This window comes from Trematomus bernacchii, unplaced genomic scaffold, assembly GCF_902827165.1.
Source record: "Trematomus bernacchii unplaced genomic scaffold, fTreBer1.1, whole genome shotgun sequence".
NCBI lineage: Eukaryota > Metazoa > Chordata > Actinopteri > Perciformes > Nototheniidae > Trematomus > Trematomus bernacchii.
The window spans coordinates 1,920,085-1,939,517 of NW_022987686.1; positions in this window are offsets into that span (position 1 = coordinate 1,920,085).

Genomic DNA, 19,433 nt, shown 5'->3' on the forward strand with positions numbered 1-19,433 from the left:
CTAAAAACAAACACAAAAGGACAGCAAGTTAACAAAGTAAATGTTCCTTATTTCTTCTCTAAGTGCCTCTTTTCTGTCTCTGATGGGATCCTTTTGTTCACACTCTTCAGAACCTAACTCCTTAATGTGAAAAGAAGCTGATATAAGTGTCACGAAACAAACAAGCTGATGCCTAATTTGATCAAACCATTTGTAGTCTGAATCCAACTATCTAATCAAGGTAGCTTTTCAGTTCAAATGAAAGAATCTGTGTCATTACACAGCAGCTTTGTGTAGTGAGTTGTAGTTCTTTATCCTTGCATAATGCAACATTTTACCAATGGAGTGCTTAATACAATGCTTAAATTAAGGGATATTGTTTGATCACATTTTCCTTGATTGCCTTTATTACTTCACACTGTGTTTTCTGGAGCAAACTGAGCCACTGAACAGGAAGTGCCTGAGTGTTAACAATGCTTTAAATGAAGCGAGCGAGATTCCTTTCACTGAGTTAATTTGAATATTCACAAACGCACAAAACTTGCTGACAAGAGGCTCCACTTGAATGACTGAAGTTGGCCGAGTGTAAAACACCTCAAATTGGTAAAGGCAGACATTTGACCAGGCATGTCGATTTATTTATACGCAGCCCTCGAATAAGGAAGGACGAAAAGATTGAGACGGAGTTACGTTTAAAGGGTATTTTTGTCATTGGAGAAAATACAACAAAGAATGTGGAAACAAGACATGAAATGAGAAAAAAGGGACTCAAAGTACCCCGACATCCCCCCCAGGCCCAATGGAGCACTCTCTTCTGCCCATGATCATAAATCCAGATCTGGGCTCTGCAGTAGCTCTGTGCCTACAGCCTCAAGATTACACCCCCCATCCCTTTTTATTTCTCTTTACTACCTACACTATACCTGTTGGAGGAAGCAAAAATACGTCCTGCATATCAGCGAGGGAGAATAGAGGGGGGGAGCGTCTCGGAGGCCAAGTCACCGCAGACTCAAAGGATGTTGATCACTTGTGTCTTATCGCGAGCAGAGCCAGGCCACCCTTTGTGAATTAAAGGAGAAATAGTATCTCTCTCTCCCTCGTTTTTCACCACCCAGAGATGTTCCGTTGCTCCCTTTCTTCCCACTCCTGTGCCAGAGAGATAATCTGGGCACATTCCGAGCAGCGGAATCCATCTTTCTCGGGGTGTTGGACCGCTAGTCCTTGGCTCCTCTGAGGTCATCTTTGTCCAAACTAAACAGAAGGTCTCCCATACAGAACCCTTCCTTTTTTTGTAAGCGGATAATGTTGATATTTCTACTTTGTTTTAGCAAAAAGTTGAGAACTCCTTCAACGAGGACAGCAACACTTACATCTTTCGACCCTGATTAATAGCTTGTCTTGTCTCCCACGTGTGCCTCTTCAGCTTTTGCAAAAACAACATGTTCTTCTTTTCACAAATATCACACCTACATGCAAAGGCACTTTAGTAATTACTATACTTCAGAACTCATTTGAATACCACATTATTTCATTTGATTTAAGGATAAAAGCATCTTCACTGAAAAACTGGTGAAATATTCACAGTATCCCTATAGTTTTTATTCTTGCACAGAAAGTAAGGGCAACTTTTACTACTGGCTTAGAAAGTAAATTATAGCATGTATAGTTAATTACTACCAGATACATAGTATGTTACAATCATGAGGATGACATGTGATTTACCTTTAAAGGATCAATAAGGTAGCTTCCAGTCCAATCTCTAATTGAATCAGTGACTTCTATCAGCTGTGGGAGGCTGCGACCGTCAGCTCAGGCTCAAAATGGTCAATGTAGGAATATATAAATGTGCACATATCCTGTCTCTTATTTAAGGGTAACTGACGTGGTGTGTGTTTTGTATAGGTGCAGAATATGTACTGTACTTGAAAGACTCTCATAAACAGTTGCATATAAATCAAGGGAATACAAATCTTTCCCATTAGCATGAAATTAGCATTCCACTTTAGGAGCGCAGTGATGTAAGCTGACCTATGGCCGACATTCCCCAGCATGAATCTTTGGCTTGTTCAACCCATGCTGAGTTTTACCTTCAATCATTTCACCACTTATATATGTATACATAATTGCGAGACTTGCCTTTATCCACACATATAAAGCATTTATTTGCTTGGTCTTGCTCAGTTGACCTGTTGCTTCCAGTTGCATGACTCCAATAGTTCAGTATTATTTACCCATTGTTGCTGTAGTGCACTAAGGTTTTTTTGTGAATGATATATGGCAAGCTGCAGGCTTTTGGCTGGTTATTGCTGTGTGACTAGCTAAGCCTCGTCCTTGCCTTCTCCTCTGACAGCAAATACAAAAAAGTCCCAGAATCCTGGATATCAGCACCTACGAAGAAGATGAAAACCGCCAGGATTGTGTGGGCGAAGTGGGGGGGGGGGGGAAAGAGAAGTAAATAAATAGCTCAAGAAAGATATTTTCTTCTAAGGTGTTCAGAGAGTCGACACACTTTCTTTGTGAGGGGGAATATTGGTGTGACTTGACAGGAGTTTAAAAGATTTATGAAACACACGGAGCCGGTTGTGTGTTCCTGTATGTGTACACTCCCGTAGCGAGACGCTGATGAAATCTCACTTCCTCCCCACTCTGTATTCAAACTAAGACGCAAGTCTGAAAACTTACAACCGTAGCTGCTCAAACATGCAGGTACACAATGTGAGCCAGATTACTCCCTACTTGTGTTTTTCCACTTTCTCTGCTTGGCTTCAGCCGAGTGCTTCCAGGCCACTAATTGGACAGCAGACCATGCATGCTGAATGGCATATGTTCCTTCCTCTAATGACCCTCCTGTAGTAGCTCAGCGACAGGACAGCAGGAGAAGAGGCGCCATCTGACATGTAAATATGCCAGAATCCCTCCTCTTTGGAACCCTTTGATCCAGCATTTTGTAGTCCAAATGCTGCCACAACACCTCCGAATGAAGGAAATTGACAGAGTCCAGTATGGAAATGTGATGTGAGTTTTGATCCGTGGTAAAGCAACGCATTTCACAGGGGAGGATCAATGGCCCTTGACAAAGAAGGGCTCTACCACGCGTCTCCGCTTAAGAATTTGGCCCTAAATTAAAGAAGATATCCATTGTGAGAGTTTCATTGAAGGCCACTCCCTGATGGGATTTAAATGTTAAGTGTGGATACATTACTGAAGGTCAAGAGAGTGCTCACAGCGAACATTTCCAAAGAAAAGGACAGAAAGAGGACGTGAATAAAGATCTTCAGGATCTGAAGGGTTTTCGTCTTGCAGCTCTCAGGCTGGCTCAAGGATGACGACGGCCGCTTCTTTAATTGGTGCTCCAGATGTTTGAAGATTTCTCCATTAGAGCAGTAAAGGACACTTCATAAGATTAGCTCAGCCTGAAAAGGACAGTGAATGACTGGAGGAATGATAATGAAGTGTGCTGATAAAGAGAGGGCTTTCTAAAGTTACCACCAGTAGGTGCAAGTTTATTTAACAGCAGGGGTCCTTACATTTATTGTAGACTTTCACTATAGAAGATTTGAACTCTGAAACAGAGTCAAATGGCTGACTGCTGACTTTAAACAATGACTGAATCTCACGGCAGAACAATCCCATAGTGTCGTACACAGACAGCATCATCAATACACATTTCCGTTGAAGAGGAATGTAATCAAGCATACTTGTACATTCTTTTCAGAGGTAAATATGTCCTTGTCTTTTTTTTTGCTTTCCTCATACTTTCATGTTGGCATTTGAAAAACTGCTTTCGCCCACATGTTTGGTATTTCCCACCACACAGCTTACTCGCACCTGTAATGTTTCTTTATCAAACCAAGCGAAGACTTCTCAAAACAAAAACAAAAAGGAGAGGACAGCAAGTTAACAAACTCAATTTTCCATTCCATTCACTTGACAACTTCACATAACTTCCCTATCAAGTGATAGCCACGTATCTCTAAATGTGTTGATTAATTCACTTACAAAGCCTAACTTACAAAGGAAAACGTATTGTCTTAAAGTTGAAAATGTTTTCTTTTTTTAATAAAAAACGTTGATTTTTTAAATATAATTGTCCCTCACAGGACAACAACACAGCTACAAATATTTAAAGATCTTTAGAATACAACGATTTTTTATGTCGATAACATTACCTAGCAGTATATACATAAATTAAAATGAGTAAAACCTCAAACATATCCCGAAGTGAAATGCTAAACAATAACGCATCAAGGATAATAATTGAAAAAACATCTTATTTAGTGGTTAAACACCCAAACAAGGAACATTTCACATCATAATCAGTACTTAGTTGTGATACTTGAGTACATTTTGGTGATACATACTTTGAATCCATGACTTTAACTTGCAGTAGAGTATCTTTACAGTGTGGTATTGCTCCAAAATAAAGGATCTGAATACGTCTTCCACCACTGCTTATCTGTATCAGCAAGCATGTTCCGACAAACAGCTCATGCATCACATGTAATCTGGAATGGGGACGTATCTCCCTGTCAGTCGGTAGTTGCTGCGACGCTGGTGTTGTGTTGGCGATTTGCTCTGGGGTTCTGTTTCACTGCTGACAGAGCCCTGTTGTTTCTGGAAATCAGAAGTCCCAGACTGAGATAACACAAACAGATGTGGTGAGGGAGATGAGAACCTGATGGGAAAGTGAAGCAGGCAGCAGCCAGACAGATTTAAGGGAGAATCCCTGATGCGTTTATGAACCAACAAACATCCAAACAGCATTTACGTACAGCAAAGCCCACGATGAAGATAGAGAATTACAATTGTATGCGATTGCTTTTAAATCTACAATTGATTTTCGCTTTTGAAATAAGAAAAGTGTTAATAACATAATAAATATCTTATTTTAGTGGACTATGCCTCCATGTTAGGCCTACAGTACGAATGTTATGGCGCGTTTCCACTACAGCGCGGAGCACGGTTTAAGAGGGCTGTGACGTCAGCGGCCCGTCTTTGGTTGCGTTTCCACTTGGCCTAGTACCGGCCGGCGGGTCCTAATTCACAGTTTTTCTGGCCCCATAAAATCGCGGGTCTAGGGCCAGAGGCAACGAGGCTGAGTCGGGCTGAGTATGCTAAACTAGAGAGAGCATCGCTGGCAAGGGGGCTACAACAAGATGGACATATTTGACCGTGATTTAATTGTAATACACGTTTCAAAATGATGCCGAAGTAACAACATACTGATACCGGTTAGTAAAAACCATGAATTAATGCTTTGTCAAGTCTGCAGACAGACGGCAGGCGAAAAACCTTTTAAAATGCGTGTTTTCTAGATGGAGATTGGCTAAGCTAACGCAATATATGCTCCGACCGTCCACACTCACAACAACGGCCTATACAGACATAAATAAAGCAGCGACTGTATTCGCCATGACACAGGCAGTCTGTGGTTTGTACTTGTTTAACTTTTGTCTAGTTTCTGAACATATATGAGGAGCTGTGAGCTCTGAGTGCTAACAGCTAACGGCTGTGTTGTTTTTCTGGGGTTCTCATTGAAGATGACGTCACGGCTCCGCCTACACTGCGTTACTATAGATACTGCCCCAGTTCCTAAACTGTAATGGAAATGCGCCATAAAGTGAGCCAGTCCTAACAAGGCCCAGCCATACCGAGCGGGGCCGAGCGAGGCCGTGTAGTGGAAACGCGCCATTAGATATGTTTGATATTCTCGAAATGTAAGTAAAAAATGGACGACCACAACTACTTTTAAATGGGAAAACAAAAGTTACAAATTGGTTTGTTCATCTAGTGTGCGCTAATGAACTATAATCCTATAAATGATATGACTCCATGCTTACATTAATATCCATCAATACTGAGAACAAGTGAGGAATGTGAGGCGCAATACCACGGTATAACAAAACCTTTTAAAACTGTTTAGAAAGGGCTTTACAAACTGACAAAAAATGGGCAAGGTTAAAATTGTTTATGGATAATACAGTATACAAGTGTGTGCTTTTATCCTGGCATTCCAAGATCAAGCTTAATGCCAGTTTTTTTTGACCTAATGTGACCAGGTTTCCATTCAGTGAACTTCAATATTTCATTTCAATCTCATATTTTTCATTTCTTTAGTTGGAAGGTTCAATCTGAGCAAAACTGAAAACAAGTGTCTTCTGCTTTTATACAAACCAAGGTCAAATAAAAGACTCCCAAGAACACTTTCTGTATGATCCATAACCATCTTAGCCTCATAAATCTGTCCCTTCTCACAAAATACAATACAGTCCTGAAGTCTGCGCCTCAAAAAAATTCACACGCCGATTGAACACTCTGCCAGATAGGCTGATACACTTGATGGTCAAAGGACACGGCTGTCATGTTAGCCGAGTGCGTGCCGTGATTGACAGCCAGATAGCCGAGTGGCAAGCAGTCCGTTTGTCATTGTAGCATGTAATCAAGTCTTAACCTGGTGTCTGCTGTGGTGTTTGGCAGCATGTTGTTATAAAACCCCTCTTCTTCTTTTCCATCCTCCCACCATTTACTGTTATTTATTTATTTCCTTTTTTTTTCACTACTTTTTCATTTCAGAGCTGCCTCACATCACAAGCATGAAAAAAACAAGCTGCACATTCATCATCTTTCAATTTAGAGCCTTGAGATTCAGCCTACAAGATGCACTAATGCCCCAATAGGGAGAGAGATATTTGCATTTTGATTAGAGGGCGCCACCGCCTCTCTCGCGTCTCCAATTCCACCCGGCAACACACGCGACAATCTAACCGCAACTGCACAGATTGAAACTATACAATTAAATAATGGGTCTAATGGGAGGCATGCTGGTTGGGGGGGGGGGCTCTGTAGATCTCTTTGAATGCCATGTCTGATGATTACTTTGGAGTAGTGTTTCCCTGTTGCTCAGTGTCAAGAGAAAGCCTCAAAACCTGATATTTTTTGTCATGATTTAGAATATGTTACACCTTTTTATTGTTCATTTTTCTAAATACGGGAAGGGATGTTTGAGCTGTCTCGTGTCACTCGTAAAGATCGCACCATAGGGAAAGAACAGCTAAATTCAAACCATGTGGGAGTCGTTTATTTCTTGTATTAGTAAGAGCTTGCCTTTGATGTTCAATCTCCTACAAGAGCTTGCATGGGGAGAAAAGGAAAACAGCAGATGAAATAAAACAAAAGTTTCATCTCCCTCATGCCTCGGCGTAATTCAGCGTGCCAGAGGATCTCTGTGCCGTCTCCAAAATGTTTTGTTTGTGTTGCAATAATTTCACAGGGAATCTTGTGTAGGGAGAGAAAAAGAAAACGTCTTCCAATCAAATGTGCCTTACAAATCGGTTTGTTTGGGAGTGCACACATAGGAGTTTTCTTCACATTTATTTCCCAGACAAATTTGTAGGAAAGAGCCATCCCAGTAGGTGAATCAAAGGCTGACCATCCCCCGCAAGGTCACCTGGGAACACGTAGAAAATCAGACAGACAGGTGTCAATCAAAACTCCCGTGCAGACATCCTGCGAGTGTAATGGAAGTGAGCTCGGCAGTGTATCCATAGACGGAGATGGAAGTAATACATTACCATATGTTTGCATAACCTTGGGGCTCAGTCACCTTGAAAAAGACAGCTGTTTCTCAGCTTGGATGCTCAGTCATCATGAGATAAGATTTCAATTTAAGTAACCGGAGGTGTAACTGTGGAATGAATTTCACAGATAAGGTTTGGTGCCATTAACAACATTTATTTTTTCATTTAAAAGCAAAGTTTCGTAGCTCTCCTTCCTCCCTCCCTCTTTCCCTCTCTTTCTCTCCCTGAGGCCTTTCCGGTTCCAGTTGCTGTTTGTCTTGGGGCATTGTTTTATTACCTTCAAAACTCTACTGGGAAAACCTTAAGACAGCCGTTGCCGAGCAACAAGGACCTGGCAGTTCCGCCACAGGAGCGGAGTGAAGAGCGCCCCAGAGCGAAAGGGAGGTAAAGAAGAGGGGAGGGAGGGGAAGAGGTAACACTCAGACCGGAACAGCAGCAATATGGACACAGCTGGAGCCGCGGGTAAAGAGTTAGTGAAGCAGCAATAGCATGCTCACCTGTCCCTGTGGATCGCCATGGAGGCAGCGAGAGGTGATAAGATGAATGTGAATACGTTTATTTGGGGTTATTGTCTGTTTATCAAAGGGCATGTGCTTACAAATCACTGTGTTTAAGCTTTGAGTACAGAAAAATAGGGTTTGACTGGCAGTTGTTAACCGTGACAATTTAACAATGACAAAAATCAACATAAGTGAGCTTTGGCGGTGCGGATTGTTTGGAGTGCAGACAGAGCCAGGCTAGCTGTTCACCCAACTTCCAGTCTTTGTGCTAAGCTAATGGCGCGTTTCCACTACAGCCCGCAGCCCGGTTTAAGAGGGCTGTGACGTCAGCGGCCCGTCTTTGGTTGCGTTTCCACTTGGCCTAGTACCGGCCGGCGGGTCCTAATTCACAGTTTTTCTGGCCTCATAAAATCGTGGGTCCAGGGCCAGAGACAACGAGGCTGAGTCGGGCTGAGTATGCTAAACTAGAGAGAGCGTCGCTGGCAAGGGGGCAACAACTACAACAAGATGGACATATTTGACCATGATTTAATTGTAATACACGTTTCAAAATGATGCCGAAGTAACAACATACTGATACCGGTTAGTAAAAACCATGAATTAATGCTTTGTCAAGTCTGCAGACAGACGGCAGGCGAAAAACCTTTTAAAATGCTTGTTTTCTAAATGGAGATTGGCTAAGCTAACGCAGTATATGCTCCGACCGTCCACACTCACAACGACGGCCTATACAGACATAAATAAAGCAGCGACTGTATTCACCATGACACAGGCAGTCTGTGGTTTGTACTTGTTTAACTTTTGTCTAGTTTCTGAACATATATGAGGAGCTGTGAGCTCTGAGTGCTAACAGCTAACGGCTGTGTTGTTTTTCTGGGGTCCTCTGAAGATCACGTCACGGCTCCGCCTACACTGCGTTACTATAGATACTGCCCCAGTTCCTAAACTGTAATGGAAATGCGCCATAAAGTGAGCCAGTCCTAACGAGGCCCAGCCATACCGAGCGGGGCCGAGCGAGGCCGTGTAGTGGAAACGCGCCATAAGCTTACCGGCTGTTTTCTTGTACAGTATTTACCAAGTAAATATGAGAGTGGTATCAATCTTTTCATCTAACTCGTAGCAAGAAACTGACCAAGCCGACAATGTCAAAACCTTTCCGTGCAAATGTAAGACAATGGCAACACATTCCCATCATTGTTCCCAAGAGCTCGAGGTAAAATTATACAATTCAGATCTTCACGATTAATTGATGAAACTAAACATGCAGATTTGTCAATGTCAAAATCCAATGTTCTACCAATTATGCAAAGATGGCAAGCCGCTACAAAATATTTTCCAATACTGATACACTTTTTTGTAAATTGCATTTCAAGGGCAATGTATTTTCTTCAAGGTTATAGCCGGTTTTTAAATACTTGGTCGGTGTTGTTAATCGAAACAAGTTATGGAATTGAACTGCGGTAACGGCAATAGTGTAAGTCCAATATAATAGATATATTTGCCCTGCTTCGAAATGTAGGTCAAATGAGAGAATTGATGAGTTCCTATTCTGTTTGTCTGTGTCCCTATTTAGGCTGTATCTGTATCTACACTCACATGCATTCACTTCCATGCATTGTTTCACACCAACACCTTCCTCCTCTTGACATTTGCATTATCAAAAGTGAGAATGCACATGCCGAAGTGGAGAGTACTTCGATGGCACCACACCAGATATTTAATCATAATTAGCCAAACAATTACCGAGCTAATTGTTATTGGTGAGATATTGGAGCGCAGAGAGGAGAAATGTCAGCTTCATTGGCAGGGGATCTTTATCCTTTGGCATGTCTTTCTCTCACTTCACTTTTTGAGCATCAACCTCGGCCCGCATCTCCTTCCAATTCCAGCAGCAACACAAACTCTCTGACATATCGCCACAAAAGACAAACACACATCGGTCGAGCTTATTTATGACTTTTCTCTAAAGGAACGGAGAAAAGGAGTTAAAGGCCACTTAAAGGCCAACATGAATGGCAAGGCCTTTTGAGTTTCTTTATTGTGTTATACAAAAGAGGTCATGCGCCAAACTGCAAGACTGATAAGTGTGGATCTTTCCGAAGGATGAAGTGAAGCTTTTGCTTTAGCTATTGATAGCTCCTCCGAAACGCCTCTCAGAAAGTGGAAATCGATGATATCTGGTGGCTGGGAACCTTCTCAACCACTGACTCACTATAGCTGACTATTTCCAAAACGAACTTTCACTTTTTACACACTCCACACTTAAAATCAAATAACTTATTTTGTGTAATTCATATGGCACATCAAAGCAGAAACTCACACAATGAATCAATGTGTTTTCCTGAACAACAGAAGACTTGAAACAGAAACTCTGGCATATCTGCATTGTTGTTTTCCCCCCCTCGTAAATTCTGCTGAGCCCTTACAGTTTACACTCACTTTGATTCTGCCTCCATCTGCCATTCCCATGAAACCCACAATTGTTCATCTATTCATTTTGTCAACAGTCTCTTTAAAAAAGAAACGTCTTTGTGAGACGATAAGCCAAAGCAGAGCGACTCATGAGAGAATTAAAACATATGATTAATTTATCTCTTGTTGTTTTGTCGAATGGAAGATGACAGGGCGTCAGAAGACACTTTGTTAGATAGATTTCCTTCCTTTCAAATTACAGTCTCATTTTCAGCCTTTTGAAAAGTATTTTATTGGTCTTAAAACCAAATAACATAGTTCTCAGTTTCAGTATTTATGCTCTTTTGCTCTGATTTAAGTGGCAGTTTACAGTATACCAAAAGCAGACTTGAGTGGCTAATGCAAACTGATGGAGGCCAAATGTCTATCTAAGTTGGAAATGTGATTTAATCTTGATTATGAGTTAATGCACCATATGCTTCTTGCAATTAGCTGTCCGTGGATGACCCTCCTATCATTTGTTAAGAGTTCAATGTAGCATCAAATCTAGGGCAGGTCGTTCCCAAGTGTTTAATCTGTTCTTGGGTAAGGTGGGAGGTGGGGGTAGTGACGCTAGCCGCACATGGGTAATTAGCTGGGCGGTGCTAGCCTGCTAACACCTTTCTCTCCCCTACACTATTCCCCTAGTATAGGCAGTTATTATTAGCTAGGCATAAAGAGAGCAGACTGTGTTAAGAAAGGAAGACGTAAAGTCAAAAGAAGCAAGAATGCACGAGGGGCAGTGAAATAGAAGACAGAAGATGAAGAAGATGAGACGTTCTCAGAAGACCAAAGGGACCAAAGTCCATTCTTGTATCACAGCACAGATGTTAGTTGTGATCCTGGGCATCAGATGACTTGTTGCAGTTTGGGTCTTTGCATCCGGTACATACAGCAAATCATGGCCATACATTTTGTATCTAACAAGCAAGTGAACGTTCAGTGTTTCCCCTACCATTGTCTTGGAGGGGCGCTGCGCCCCGCCAACGGAGCCCCGCCAACGGAGCCCCGCCAACGGAGCCCCGCCAACAGAGCCCCGCCAACGGAGCCCCGCGCCCCCCCCCCTGAAATTGAAGGTGTTTTAAAAAAAAAAAAAAAAATTATAATTTTCTTTTTAAATATATAGCACCAAATTGCAACTAATCTATATCTACTGTCACTTTTCACATTGAACATGTGCTCTTTTATTAAATAAACTAAACACTTTCATTTTAAGTTGTGAGTTTAGTGTTTTTTACCCTAAGAAACACTGCTGCATTAATCAATAACAATAATCCACAGCTCCTCTCTCTGCTCCAGAGGATTTAAAATATATATCCCAATGCCCCCCCGCTCAGGCAGCACCCCCGCAAAGCAGTAAACCTAGGGGAAACACTAACGTTGAAATGTTATATGCCACAAGTTCTATGTATAAGGCCTGAATGTTTCATTTTGTAAGCCATGCATCTGAGTCTTAGTCCAAACCCAATTGGGACATTTTGTTAACATGGTTTTCCAGCCTTGTTTTAAAAAAGAAATGCACATAAGCACAAGTTAAGAACATCTCCATCCACATAAAGACAACATTTAAGTGCTTTAAGGTCAGCAATAACAGAGGTTGGCAGCGGAATTCTCCTCTTTGACATTTTCAGTCGTCAAGTTGTGAAATCTTTATAAAAATACTTATACTGGAGATAAAGTACACAACTTATTTCAGTAGAAGTGTCACTTTTGAACTGAAAATGTTGGCTGTTCGCCTCAGATGTACTTACTTTAAATGTTGAGCTCTTGCACGTTATGACTTGATTGGATTTTGTAGATCCAATCTATAAATAAATGAACCCTAAGAAAAACAGCTCACTGTAAGTTTTTATAAAGGTTGGCATTCAATCAGTAGTGATTAGATTCACATGATTACATTTCAAATCTGTATGGCCCTTATTGGCTCCCGTATGTCTGCAGTGCCTTTCCTCTGAACACATCTGAAATGAATGTCAGAAGGTCGGTGTAGTTCCTCTATCATCTCAAAATGCTGGATTGATTCTTACAATTACCGACCACAATACACCACACTTAACTTTGCTAACCTCGTGAACGTCTCAGGTGACTAAAATTAGCACAACACATGCCGAAATCTGCAGATATCACACTCTCAAACCTATCTTAAAAGTGTCACACCGGCAGCTGAGCCCCCACCCTTCACACACACACACACACACACACCCTTAATCAAGGTTGGAAGATGCATTTGGTGAATTCAGAATTTCAAGCACCTCTCTACTCTGGCAGTGTCTCGACTTTGCCTGATTAAAATGATAGAGGGCCAGGAGAATGTTTGATCTCCAAATCAATTTAAATTTAAAATTCAATTTTGCACCTGCAAGACTTTGATTTTGGAACTTTACGCTTCCCCCAGTCTTGCAAGGATGGATATTCATTTACACCAGCTGTTGAAGGAAATATTGTTGATGTTTTTTTTTTATCTCTGCCCCCTTTTTTACTCACAAATACATTCAAATGAATTCTCGCAGATGTATCACGCTGTGTGATGTATGAAGGAACTTTTTTTAACGATTAAAGACCTGGCTTGACAAATGTGTTATGCTGAGGTGTGCTATCTGAGACTATCTCTGCTGTTTACTGTTAATATGCACAGGGACACACAGTGAAGAGAACATGAAGACTCCCTCTCATAATGCTCACAAAGAACAAACAGGAAATCCAGGTCCTTTTGAAGCTTAGAGGGAGTTAGTTATTTAAAAAAAGAAGTGGTGGGATGGAAATCAATGATGAAAGGTGAAGAGAGAGGAACTCAGGGTGCAACAAACAACAGGACCTCAACACTAAATCACAGCTTACAGTCTTAATGTACACCTCCGGGGGGAAATATCCATTCTAAAACATTCTCAATGACTTATTGATCGGAGAATTAAATGACACAATCCCTTTCTCCTTGATACACGCTCACAATATTAAGACATGTTTGATGATCACATGCGTTTTGATTAAAACGGCTCTCAGGGGACGAAGCGCCACTGTTCTTTTTTTAATCAAGGTTCACTTCATTGTGTCATGTTTGCAAAATGATTAAAAAATGCCGTAGAAAAGCTGTTAAATGTAATCTGGTTTCCAGTAAGTCTTCCGTAACTGCAAGCCTATTTTGAATTGCTAAAAAGGGGGGAATCTGCTATTTCAATTCAACAAGTTCATTTTTCCTGGATGAAGATTTTAGGCGTTATTCGTAGAAATAAAGGATCCAGGACAAATGGTGACATAATATATCACATGGTATATTAACCCATGATGCATTTCTGTCCCAAGTGTATCTAAATCTAGTTAATCACAAAGCTTCATTTCCAATCGAAGGAAAGCTAACTGGGAGAATTACTGTGCACAAATCCAACTATTTGACATTTATATTTAAGACAGCTTGGTCATGACATGGATATGATTTACCGATTTTCTTTACATTTATGTCAAGGATGTATATGATTGATTTTTGCATTCCCTGCCATCAGATTAAGCAGATTATAGTGAAAGGTTGCAGCAAGTTCTGGAGTAAATATTCCTGTCAGGTTAGCTTGACAGCTATTAGATTTGCAGTTTCACTGGGAGATGGTGATGATTGTTTGTTGATAAAAAAAAACCTAGCAAGATTCAAGGTATATCAAACTACTCTGTGTGCAATGCTAACATTAGCTATACTGTATATAAACTTGCCTTAACTTAAAGTTTACCAGGATCACCATCTTACTTAAGCGTGTTAGCATGCTAAAATTAGCTAATTAACACAAAGGCAAGCTGAGGATGGGAACGTCATTAAAGTAGTAGCTATTTCGAGACCTAACCATCTTAAATGGATTTTTCATCATACATTCTACAAACCAAAGATTACTACAGATGATATCACATGCTATTGTTTATTATTTGTTTATACAATCGGAAGCAGTTTTTCCAAATAGTGGCTGTCCCGCTTATCTGAGCTAAAGAGACTTCCAGAGAAATCATGGCGAATATTGAGAGTCCATTGGGTTATCTGGAGTTTAGCCAACTAAACTTCTACATTTAGGTTTGAATCTGAATGCAGAAGCGTCCTCTGAAATGTGGTCAAACAGATTGATAGATCAGGATTTCAAAGTTTAGAAGAGGGATAATTTAAAGTAGAATATGGGTTTCCAATCCTTAGGGGGTCTAGAAAGTTATTAAAATCAAATGTCTGAGAACCATGAATGAATGTATTAGATGTGGAGATATATGACAAGATAAGTGAAAACTTTCCCCCTCCCCTGGTGATGCTAGAGGCCAGATGAGGTGATCACCAGAGTAATTAGGATGTATCCTGTGTAACTGCATTCTGAAAAGACAGAGATGTGTGAAGAGTACTGAGGTGGGAATAACGATCGCTGTAGAATTCCAAATAACTTTCAGTAAATCTATATAGGATAAAAAACAAATGGATGTTTCTGAACAAAAGGAAGCCCAACTGGACTGCTCTCTGTAGTTGAGCCTCAAAAGTAAAACCACTATAAACAATCTCTGCAACTAATGGCCAAAGAGAAAATACGTACACAGTGCAGACCTCTAGCAAGGCCCAATAATATCCCCAGTTAGACAAACATCGTACTGGGTAGATGACAGTGTTCGGCGACCAAAGGGAAAAGCACAATATTGAGCGTTCATGATAAACAGGTCAGCAGATGCGTAGGAAAAAGTTGGCCGATATCGATGTATAGTAAAGAACATTGGGTCTGAAAATGAAACCCATTGGAGAACCAATGAACAGAAAGTCCTGTTTTATGAGTTATTGATTGGGAAATAAATGTCTGACCAATATCTTTCTTTTCTTTCTTTCATGGGTGCTATGCAAACCTGACCATTGTTTCTTTATACAATAAACTGTAAAATGCACCTTTATTGTCCACAAGGGTGAACAATAGTCTCTGGCTTACTAACAAAAAAGAAAGATAAAAACACAGACGGATGAAATAACATACTAAAACAGTTTTCTGTAGATCTTCTCAATCATTTTGTTGAATTAAGAAAAGTGATTGATCTTGGGATGAAGGACTTGCATTTTGAGTTGCCAAAATGAGATTGAGATTGGCTTACTGACGGCACCATAAAATATACACAACAATCAATAAGATGGGGCAATATGAACACAAAATGTCATGCTAATCAATTTTGAATCAAATAAGGGACTTGGGTGTAGACAGGCTGGTCTCACTCTGAGTGCAAGAATAGACATTGAAATGATTGTTCCACAGTTACAACCTTCCCTTTCTATCTCAAATGTTAAATGTTGTGTTGCATTGCATGTTAACCATTAGCAAACGTTCAGAGTCTGGACACTGCACAAAAAGGCTCATAATCATATACAAACAGTGAATATTGGCCCCTAGTGTAATCAATGAAAAAGCTCCAATGAGTGGCTAGGCATCAATTGAAACCTGTTCCTGTTTGCCACACTGTGAAACAACAGTGTTAGCAACGCCGCAATTTACATATTTGTTCTGAGGGCTTTTAGATTTCAATTTAATAAGGAGGATGATGAATGATAATGATGAATAACTAACTTGTGCATCCTAATTGATGAGATTCTGCAAAAGTTTATAATTTATTTCAGATGTGAAGAACAATGAAACTTCTTTGTACAAGTCATTTTATGTGGTGAATTGCTTTTCTAATTATATTACACATTCAGAAAGATGTTGAAGCAATATGCTCTGAGCCTGGGAGAGTATAATCCTTGGTAACACTGTGACGGTCGCACATTGATTTAAGTGTTTCTTATCAACTGTAGTGGCAGGGTAAAAGGTTTAAAGCATGTGGTTTGTATTGAAATTAAATGAAAACTATGATACATGTGTATTATCCTCGCAACTGCAGTTGTTCAAATGTCCACTGTTATGTACGGTTTGAGGGTGTGGTTCTGCAAGCCTCATCTGCATATTCACCTGTCGCGGCACGCCCAGAGGCTTTTTAGTGGGCGCGTCACCGGGATGCGAGAGGTTGGTTCTCACGGGAGGAAAAGGTGTGTGTGGCGAATGCTGGTATTCAGCGGGTTATTGAAGTTTTCCTTAGCATGTATATATGTGGTTAAATGCAACGGGGAAGTAAATGAAAATAACCGAAGGTGTGGATATTGCATCGACCGACCAAGAAGCACGTCTCCGTGGAGAGGACGCGCTCAGAAAGAGACAGGTATTCTCTACAACGCAGGGTTTCCTTTTTTTCGTGGATTATAGCCTGAATAGGCCGACAAACATTTCTGTTTTTGCTGCCGACGGGCGCAGGAGAAGCAGTTTTTTCCAATGAACAATAGTGGCCTGGATTAGGCAGTAAAGACACTTTGGGGTTATCACAGAGCGGACTTTTTGTTTGTGTTGTTTGGCTGGAAAACTGTCAATATAATGGAATAACGCATAAAACCTGTCTCTGTTTATTTTGTGGAAAGAGTAGATTCGGCGTTTATCAGTTCTGTTTTGCCTTTATAATATTATTTCATTCAAGAACCCCTTGTGCGTTTATTTAACACAACTATTTTAGATAGTCGATCGTTACATCACCATACCATAATAAACCCGACATCGTACACATAGTACATCAAGTATATAGCTGATAGTACACTGCTGATGAAGAAAAGAGGTCAAACTAACTTTGGGACTTTAAATCCACTTGATCAGGCAGGTGAATGCTCACTTCAACATTCACTTTGACCCTGACTAATACAATACTTGACTTCAATGTGAAAAATGTATTATCTGCAGTCCAACCGTCAAATTGTTTTAGAGCAAAATTATCCATAGATTTTTTTTTCTCCTGAAATCACAGTGTTTTTCAGCATGGTATTTTTTAATGTCAACTTAAATTGACTGAAAGCAAATTGCCCCTCCCTTTTAAAGCAATCATTTCCAAATTGATGTGCAGTATTTCTGAAGCCTAGCAAGACAAATGACAATCAAGCGCTCAGCCTGAAGTGTTTTATTGTCACAATTATTTGTAAGCCAATTTTCAGGTAAAGAATGGCGGGTAGAAAAGGGGAAAGAGTGCATGAGGATACAGAATGCGATGCAACAATGATCATTAGTCAGACTTGGGTTTAAAATGCCTCCTAGCACCTTGGGACCCCTTAAGTACATTAAGAGTTCCCGTAAGTGTTCCATAAATGTGTTTACCGTAATTAGCTCTATAGATCAGGCTTTAAACTTCTGTGGACATTTATCATGGAGTTCTATGGAGATTGCTCCCTTGTGTAGCCAGCCTCAAGTGGCCTTTAAATGAACTGCAGTTGTTAGGCACTTCCAGCATGGACGCTATTGTTTTACCCCAGAATTTGGTGCTTGATACATTTTTAAGAAATATTCTATAGGAAGAAAGCCAGGCTAACTGTTTCTCCATTCTTCCAGACTGCATGCTAAGCTAGGCTAACCTCATCTTGGCTGAAGCTATGTACTTCAAAGATATTGAGATTGGTATTGATCTGACTGTTGTCAAGACACCAGATAAGGATATTTCCCAAAATGTTAAACTTTTTCTCATTAACTTACCCAAATATTTATTCAACCTCATACCAACAATCATGTGACGCACGTTCGGGTTGACTCATCGTTACTACAAAGCCATGTTTCCCCCCTTTCTGCTGACATTGGCCAAAAATGGATTTCAGATGGGAGAGAGAAAGAGACTGTGAAGGATGAGAGGGAGTGTCAGTCTGCCAAGATCAATAGGTGAATCAAACCACTGCTTATGTTTCACAATTCAATATCTCCCCTTTATGTATTCACCTTCTTCTTTCTCCATCAAGTCTTTCTTCATCTGACGCTGCCAGAAAGGCGAAATATGCTGACAAACAGTCGTCTCGGCAATTCCAGCATCTTTGTTTGCACTCGATCCAAGAAAAAATAAATTGCAACCTCTAGCAGCCCTTCACTCCCTCTTAAACACTTTGTCTCTCCCACACTCTCGCAAAGTTTGGCTCCATGGGCGAGCCTTTAGTGCTGCTGACCCTGAGCTGAAAGACCTTAATGCTATTTTCCTTTTTCAAACTTTCTATTTCAAACTAGCCTTCCCCTTGTCCTCCTACACTGTGAGCTGTGGAGCTTTTATTTAATGCTTTCAGAGGAATTCATTTCATGTGTCTACTGTATCCATATTGTTATTCCGATAATAAAAAAGTCCCTTTATTCTCCTGTAGATAAAAACTGTACCTACTGTAGACTTAAAATGGCATAAATATAGACTCATGCCATTGTTGCTAGGTCTTTCTTGCCGCTTCCGTTTGAAAGAATTAACACTCAGCTCCAAACCAAAGGTGTGTGGGAGACATTAACAATGCTCGATCTGATTTCCTCCGGGAAAGCAACACATGCCAGAGCCTCCCTCACTGGACTATTCAGGCTAATGTTGATGTTTTGACAAATGTGCAATAACAGCAAGTGAGCTTTTCAAATTGAAATTGAATTTGTACAGAGACGAGTGGAACAAGGGTGTCGGCCCAGCACAAATATCTTAACTCTGTCAGTTGCTCTTGGCGAGGCTGAATTCATTTGAATCTATTAAAGAAGTGAGGAGAAGAAGAAGAAGAGAGGCACAAGGACAACACTCGTACTTTATATGCCTCATAACGCCTATACAATGAAGGGCAACATTATTTTATACTCTTGTTAAAACTTTTTTAGATAAGTCTGGTAAAACTTTGCATATTCTAACAACCAGTGGTGGAAGAAGCAGTATATTTTACTTGGTTATACTATAGATACCGCACTCTGTTTCCAAATAATAACAAATATTTTATTAGATTGGTACTATTGACACTCGCATACAGTAAAGGTTGCCGGGGGGGGCGTAAGAACTTTATAAGGATTATCATTTTCTTTTTTTATTATGAGTTCATTTATTTCATTTATCTTTATGTCTGAATTAATCTATTTGAATTTTGGTTTGG